Raw genomic sequence first — 9232 nt, 5'->3', positions numbered from 1 at the left:
GGAGACCACAACAACTATATTTAAGGCGTTTGCTTGAGGTGTGTGTACACATACGGACTGGGAGGTCCAAGAGCCGCTCGCGCGATCATGTTGTTCGCCAGTTACACGCACCTTTATGATATCTGATAAAAAGTACCGAATGCAATAAAGCAAGAGAGAACTGTCACACAAGCACCAACTGTTCCCGCGATGCATTGCAAGATGCGGCCAGCCAGCCATTGTTATCTGTCGTGAAGCAACGACAGCCGCAATGGCGAGGCGGAGAATGGAGTGCGCAAGCCTCGGCATTTTCATGTAAAACAGTCGAGCGAGCTGCGCTGCGGCGCGCCGACCAAATGGGTAATACGGCGAGCCGACGAGACAATAAGCGCCAAAGGCCGCGCGCGGCGAATGCGTCGCCTCGCACCTCCTCCTCCAGGCTGTCGTTAGGCAGGCGCAGGCCGCGGGAGAAAGCCAGGTGGCGCCTGGGCTGCAACTGAGCGCAGTGACAGAAGGGCAGATCTGGCCCGGGGTCGGACTGCGGGAAGCCACACGTGCCGACGCCCAGACACGAGTTCCGTCCGGAAGCATCGTGCAGGCGAGCCTCGCTGATGGTGCTGCCAGATGTCCTGATGGGTTGCCCGATTTTTACGAGTGTCATCTACATCTACATTTATACTCCGCAAGCCACCCAACGGTGTGTGGCGGAGGGCACTTTACGTGCCACTGTCATTACCTCCCTTTCCTGTTACAGTCGCGTATGGTTCGCGGGAAGAACGACTGCCGGAAAGCCTCCGTGCGCGCTCGAATCTCTCTAATTTTACATTCGTGATCTCCTCGGGAGATGTAAGTAGGGGGAAGCAATATATTCGATACCTCATCCAGAAACGCACCCTCTCGAAACTTGGACAGCAAGCTACACCACGATGCAGAGCGCCTCTCTTGCAGAGTCTGCCACTTAAGTTTGCTAAACATCTCCGTAACGCTGTCACGCTTACCAAATAACACTGTGACGAAACGCGCCGCTCTTCTCTGGATCTTCTCTATCTCCTCCGTCAACCCAATCTGGTACGGATCCCACACTGATGAGTATAGGTCGAACGAGTGTTTTGTAAGCCACCTCCTTTGTTGGGCTCAAATGGCTCTGAGCACTACGGGACTTAACATCTGTGGTCATCAGTCCCCTAGAACTTAGAACTACTTAAACCTAACTAACCTAAGGACATCACACACATCCATGCCCGAGGCAGCATTCGAACCTGCGACCGCAGCGGTCGCGCGGCTCCGGACTGTAGCGCCTAGAACCGCTCGGCCACTCCGGCCGGCTGAATCTCAACCTGGCTCCCGCCTTACCAACAATTACTTTTATATGATCATCCTACTTCAAATCGTTCCGCCCGCATACTCCCAGATATTTTACAGTAGTAACTGCTACCAGTGTTTGTTCCGCTATCATATAATCATACAATAAAGGATCCTTCTTTCTATGTATTCGCAATACATTACATTTGTCTATGTTAGGGTCAGTTGCCACTCCCTGCACCAAGTGCCTATCCGCTGCAGATCTTCCTGCATTTCGCTACAATTTTATAACGCTGCAACTTCTCTGTATACTACAGCATCATCCGCGTGTGTCTTAGCAGCACGTACGCGAAACTCAGCTTGCCCTTTTCTCACGTGGTATCCTGCAAGCCACAGATTGAAGGCAACAGGCAGATTCCATATTCTGTGATTCCCAAAAAGCGTTTGATGCGGTTCCTCAGTGCAGACAGTTAATGGAGGTCTGAACACACGGAATAGTTTGACATACACACTGAAGAGCCAAACAAACTGCTATACCTGCCTAATACCGTGTAGGGCCCCGTGAGCACACACAAGTGCCGCAACACGGGCGTGGCATGGACTCGACTAACGTCTGAAGTAGTGCTGCAGGGAACTGACACCATGAAACCTGCAGGGCTGTTCATAAACCCGTGATAGTACGAGAGGTGGAGATCTCTTCTGAAGAGCACGTTACTAGGTATCCCAGATGTGCTCAATAATGTTCATGTCTGGAGAGTTTGGTGGCCAGCGGAAGTGTTTACACTCAGAAGAGGGTTTCTGGAGCCACTCTGTAGCAATTCTGGACGTGTGGTTGTCGCATTGTCCTGTTGGAACCTTGACGAATATGTCGGCCCTCAGGTTCCCAAGCAGTCAGTCACCGGCCCACTGTCACATCTGTACGCAAGATTAAACCAGCAGGTCACACTGAGACCCGCATTGAGCCCCCTTTCAGATTCCAATTAAACCAGCAGGCCACATTGAGACTCACATTGAGCCCCCTTTCAGATTTCAAGCCAGTAGCTAATATCGCTGTGTCACATGAGCATCTCCTCAGAGGTCACTCAACATCTGACCGTGTTCGCTCGCCTTGTATAGCCCGCCAGGCCTGGAAACAACACTAAAGACGGACAACGCTATTTAATTCTGGTAGCTGATCTGTCACAGAGGAATTGCAGCTCTAATCATTTACATACCAGTCGATGGTGTGTATGCGTATGAAGTTACACAGATATCCGATCATGTCTTCTTGGTGCTTTGTCCGACGATGTACACAGGAAATGCAGTACGATAGGCAGCATTGGAGGAGAGATCGGGTACCTTGGTAATCAATGAAGAAAAAAAGCATTTCAGCGAGTTCGACAGCTTACGAGATTCGGCGTCATACGTTTGATGATTCCGTGATCAGAAATCTAATGTGCATTCTCTGCAGCTGGTAAGGTTGTACGTTTTCCCTTTAGGGATACACCCTAGCTCCTCTTATTCTTTGATTACGGCAGAAAGCTGAAGAGTTGCAATGCAATGTACAGCCACTGACAGTAATATCCGTTTTGCCGCTGTTGCTGCAAGGAATACCAGGAAGTGCACCAATATTTTTCGAGCCGGTTGCGCTTGGAAAATTTATGCAGTGTGACATAAGCTTCACAATGCGACTCCATAACGACTTCATGGCAACAAGGCTAAGCATTGTGTTGTTTGCTTATGATGCCTTTTTCAGAAGTCGTTAAAGAAACGTAAAACCGAATAAAATCCCTTGAGCAGTACACTTTGGGAGAAACAATGAGGAATGAAAAGGAATGAAGCCCTTTGTACTTTATACGGACTCAGAGCTCAAACAGTTAAGGAGTACCCAGTTAGTTCGAATTAGAAGGCTGTGACTCACGTACTTCTTTGCACGCGAGAGTTACTGAATTGCTGATGAACAACAATTTTATTCTGGAACTATTTTATTTTCTCTGCTCTTGACTGCACTTTGTGTACGTGCGCACGCCCGTGTGTATGTATGTATGAGTGTGTGTGTGTGTGTGTGTGTGTGTGTGTGTGTGTCAGTATCACGAGTAATTATGAAATATTACTAAGGAAATCTTCGTAAGTTCTGTTTCCTATACAGCAATAAGACTGGTGTTTTGTGGGTGCGGAATTTGCGACCATCGCCAACGTGAGCTCACCACCACGCTCCTCAATAAATGTTATCACGATTATCGTCTTGTGACGTGGGCAGTTATCATGTTGGAAGATGCCATCGCCGTCGGTGAAGACATCAAGCTGAATGGATGAAAGTGCCCAGCAATAATGTTCACGTAGTCCATACTTGTCATGGTTTGGATTAGATTAGATTAGTTTTCGTTCCATAGATCCGTGCTGAGGAGATCCTCGTGGATGTGGAACATGTCAATTTTTTTTAAGCTGAAATAACAATACTAATAGTATGAATATATACAATACATCATTTGTTTCTATTAAAAAATTCGTCAATGGAGTAGAAGGAGTTGGCCACTAGTAAGTCTTTCAGGCTCCTTTTAAACTGATCTTTATTTGTAACTAAATTTTTTATGTTTACTGGCAAATTATTGATGAGTGTTCCTGAGTAGTGGACCCCTTTTTGAACTAAAGTAAGTGCTTTTAAGTCCTTGTGCAGATCATTTTTGTTCCTGGTATTGTATGTATGAACTGAGCTGTTTGTTGGGAAAAGAGATATATTATTTAGGACAAATTTCATTAAGGAGTAAATATACTGAGAGGCAGTAGTTAGTATACCCAGTTCTTTGAAGAGGTTTCTACAAGACGTCCGTGAGCTTACTCCACAAATAATACGTATTACACGCTTTTGGACTCTGAAAACTTTTGTTTGACTTGAAGAGTTACCCCAAAATATACCATACGACATTGTGGAATGAAAGTAGGCAAAGTATGCAAGCTTTTTCACTTTTATGTCGCCTATGTCTGCTAACACTCGAATTGCAAATACAGATTTGTTAAGGCGTTTCTGCAGTTCTGTGGTGTGCTCTTCCCAACTGAATTTATTATCAAGTTGTAATTCCAGGAATTTAAGACTGTCTACCTCTTCTATCTGCTCTTCTTCGTATTTTATGCATATGCTGGGTGGAAACCTCTTACAGGTTCTGAATTGCATATAGTGAGTCTTTTCGAAGTTTAATGTCAGTGAGTTAGCTTTAAACCATTTATTAATATCCATGAAAATATCATTAGCAGATCTTTATAGAACTACACTTGACATACTATTTATTGCAATACTTGTGTCATCTGCAAACAAAACGAACTCTGCTTCTGGCAGTGTAACTGATGAGAGATCATTAATGTACACAAGAAAAAGCAATGGCCCTAAGATGGATCCTTGTGGGACACCACATGTAATTTCTTCCCATTCTGATGATTAATGATGACTTAATTCACTAGTCCCTTGCACTGACACCCTGTGTTTCCTGTTAGTGAGGTATGACTTGAACCATTTTGCAGCACTGCCCGTGACACCATAGAACTCTAATTTACTTAAAAGGATGTTGTGGTTCACACAATCAAATGCCTTTGACAAATCACAGAAAATACCTGCTGCTTGTAATTTGTTATTTAATGAAATAAGTACATTTTCACTGTAGGTGTAAATAGCCTTCTCGATATCAGAACCTATCAGAAATCCAAACTGTGTTCTTGATAATATGTTGTTTGTGGTCAGATGGTTGAGCAGCTGCCTGTACATTACTTTTTCTAAAATTTTTGAGAATGCTGGCAAAAGTGAAATCGGTCTGTAGTTTGATGGTATCTCTATATCCCCTTTCTTGAATAGAGGCTTAACATCTGCATATTTTAGCCAGTCAGGAAATGTCCCAGTTATAATTGATTGGTTACACAAGTAACTTAGAATTGTACTAAACTCACAAGAACATGCCTTAATTAACTTTGTTGATATTTCATCGTACCCACTAGAATGCTTTGTTTTTAAAGATTTTATTATGGACGTTATTTCTTTTGGTGAAGTGAGTGATATATTCATGTACTTGAAGCTATTTGTGAAGGCTAGTTTCAGATATTCAAGGGCATTATTTACCGATCCTGAAAGTCCCATTCTATCAGTAACGAATATAAAGTACTTGTTAAATAGATTTGCCACACTATGCCCATCAGTTACTAATGTGTCATCTACCCTTAGTGCTATTTGCTCCTGTTCCTTTCTGGTTCTACCAGTCTGCTCTTTCACTATATCCCATATTGTTTTTATTTTGTTCCCTGACATTGCTATCTTCTTCTCGTAGTGCATTTGTTTAGACGTCTGAATTACTTTTTTTAATGTTTTACAGTATTCCTTGTATTTAGCTAAATCATCAGCATTGGAGCTATTCTTGGTCGACAGATACATTTTCCTTTTTGTCTTACAGGAAATCTTTATTCCTTGTGTAATCCATGGTTTTATTATAGACTTCTGTTTAATTTGAGTAACTTTTAGAGGAAAACAGTTTTCAAACATGGTACTGACATTGTTCATGAATGTGTCATATTTTTCATTCATGTCATGAGCACTATAAACATCTTTCCAGTTCATATCTTTGAGCAGTTTCCTAAAACACTCAATTTTTGGTTGATTGACTACTCTCCTGTACTCAGATTTAGCAGTCTTGATAATCTGCTTGGAATTTACATCTAAAACAAGGAGCTGCATGTCATGATCCGATAGTCCATTTATAACAGGTTTTATGATATGATTTTGTTCCTTTGATTTGTCTATAAAAATGTTATCAATGGCTGTCCTTGAGGATTTAGTGATCCTAGTTGGAAAGTTTACAGTGTGAGTTAGATTGAAAGACAACATTACTAACTGCAGTGAATGTTTACTGGAAGATTGCATTAGAAAATCTGTATTAAAGTCACCAGCAATCAAAATTTCTTTGTTTCTTCCTGTTAAATAACCCAAAAGAGCTTCTAGATGATCTAAGAATAGATTATAATTTCCTGCAGGTGCTCGGTAAATAGTTATTATTATATAGGATCTGTTATGGAACTCGACTTCTGTTGCACATGCTTCTAGATGCTGCTCTAAACAGAATTTATTAATGTCAATGTTCTTGATTTATGGCAGTTTTTGATAAATGTGGCAACTCCTCCTCCATCCATATCTACTCTGCAGAAGTAGGAAGCTATCTTAAGTCCTGAAATGTCTAACATATCTATATCAGTGGTCACTTGATGTTCAGAGAGGCAGATTATGTCAATTTGGTTAGATGAATTCATTTCATCGATACAAATGAGTAGTTCATCAACTTTATTTCTAAGTCCCGGAATGTTCTGGTGTAATAAAGATAACTGATACTGCCTACTAATGGGATTGTAACTGCTTTGGCGAAGATGAACTGGCAGTTTCTGATTACTTTCTGTTAAACACTGTTTAAATGGAGGCTGTATGATACAATCTGACTCCTGTTCATCTGTTTTCTCAAACTGAGTGTGTCTGCCAATCTGTCTTAAAACTCGTTTTCTTTCCCCCTTCCCTATCCTAAAAAAGGCATCCCTCTGACACCTGTGACCACTGGTATTTTACCACTTGTGCCAGTGTCCCCCCTTAAGTTTTCTGCAATCAACCCAGACAGTTTTCCCTTCCCTTTCCTATTGAGGTGAAGGCCATGCCTAGTGTAGTCCCACCTATCGATAGCATCCATAGGAATCAAACCAATATGGGACCCTATATCCGTCCTAAGCAGCCACTCCAACTCCAAGTTCACCCTCCCTACGGAAGAGTTCAAATGAGGCCGATCATGGCGTCTCAACACAGACACAAATCCCACACACGTATGCTTCGTTGCTGACGCTATCTTCACCAGGTCACTCTCTATGGAATATTCAGTCTCTGTCAATGCTATTTCCCGGACCACCCACTATAACCACGGCATCCTCCTTTGTGAAATCCTTGCATAAAGCACCTACATCCTCTGTTACCTGACCCAGATCTGCACTAGGCTTGAAAAAGTTTGTGACATGGTACTCTGGACCTAGATTTTCCTGCAGTAGTTGGCCAACACCTCTACCATGGGAACTACCTAACAACAGAACTTTCTTTCTCTTTACAAATTTCCCTACCTTCTTCAAGTCCTTGAAAGCTTGTTGTGCCCTTTCTACAGCTTCAGCTACATGAGGCTCATCCGATTCTGACTGAGGCAACAGGTCAAATCTATTTTCAAGATTTATGACAAAGCTGTCTGATGCTCTCCTTTGCCTGTTCCCCCTATTACCTGTTGCCACTTCCCACCTCTGTTCACCCTTCTCCCTCTTTAACCTGTCCAGATCCTCCCTTGCCTTGTCTAGGTCAGCTTGAAGAGCTGAAATTTTCCCTTCCTGTTCCAGTATTTTCCTACCTCTCCTGCAGATCCTACAATACCACTGGTGAGCTTCATTTATGTCCCCATTTCCCACGCCACTACATTCGCCCCAATGAAAGAAACTACAGCACCCATCACACCATACCCCGGAACTAACGATCCTACGGCATGTCACACACTTCTCACTCATGGTAAAAACAGAAATCGTATAAGCTGATTTAAGTAGTGACTAAAACGTAAACAAAGGACCCTAGAAACTACTCAGGCAGATATAAATAAATTTAAAGAGTACTGAATAAAAAAAACTGGTGATTACATATAACTCACTGTTTACTTACGATACGCGCGCGTGAAATTAAGCCTAAAATCCGTGCTATAGGCGCGAGAAGGATAATAAACTTCTTACCCCGTTTAATCTTCTTTAACACTTCACTAACACTTCCACTAATGTAACAACACTTATATTATATTTATACCAACTGGAAACGTTTATCTATAAGTTTAATTCACTGCTTACTTACGATTCGCGCGCGTGAAATTAGGCCTAGGGTTCGTGCTACAGGCGCGAGAAGAAAAATACGCTTCTACCCCGTTTAATCTTATTTTATACTTCACTAACACTTCCATTAATTCAACAACACTTATATTATATTTATAACACCTGTACACGTTTAAAAATAGCTTAATAACAACACTTTTTATAATCATTTAGTGCAGCAAATACTCGAAGAGTCCGCGTCGGCGCAGTGTTGCAGATTAGTGTTGCAGGTGCCTTCGGTTACCACAGGTCCCATGGAAGCGCAAGTGAATTTTCCCGTTAGTACACTACCGGCCATTAAAACTGCTACACCACGAAGATGACGTGCTACAGACGCGAAATTTAACCGACAGGAAGAAGATACTGTGATATGCAAATGATTAGCTTTTCAGAGCATTCACGGTGGCGACACCTACAACGTGCTGACATGAGGAAAGTTTCCAACCGATTTTTCATACAAAAACAGGAGTTGACCGGCGTCGCCTGGTGAAACGTTGCTGTGATGCCTCGTGTTAGGAGGAGAAATGCGTACCATCACGTTTCCGACTTTGATGAAGGTCGGATTGTAGCCTATCGCGATTGCGGTTTATCGTATCACGACACTACTGCTCGCGTTGGTCGAGATCCAATGACTGTTAGCAGAATATGGAATCGGGGGGTTCAGGAGGGTAATACCGAACGCCGTGCTGGATCCCAACGGCCTCGTATCACTAGCAGTCGAGATGACAGGCATCTTATCCGCATGGCTGTAACGGGTCGCGCAGCCACGTCTGGAACCCTGAATCAACAGATGGGGACGTTTGCAAGACGACAACCATCTGCACGAACAGTTCGACGACGTTTGCAGCAGCATGGGCTATCAGCTCTGAGACCATGGCTTCGGTTACCCTTGACGCCGCATCACAGACAGGAGCGCCTGCGATGGTGTACTCAACGACGAACCTGGGTGCACGAATGCCAAAACGTCATTTTTTCGGATGAATGCAGGTTCTGTTTACAGCATCCTGAAGGTCGCATCCGTGTTTGGCGACATCGCGGTGAACTCACATTGGAAGCGTGTATTCGTCAT

Source organism: Schistocerca nitens, chromosome 8 (genome assembly GCF_023898315.1).
Source record: "Schistocerca nitens isolate TAMUIC-IGC-003100 chromosome 8, iqSchNite1.1, whole genome shotgun sequence".
Classification (NCBI taxonomy): Eukaryota; Metazoa; Arthropoda; class Insecta; order Orthoptera; family Acrididae; genus Schistocerca; species Schistocerca nitens.
Note: the sequence above shows the minus strand (reverse complement) of the source record.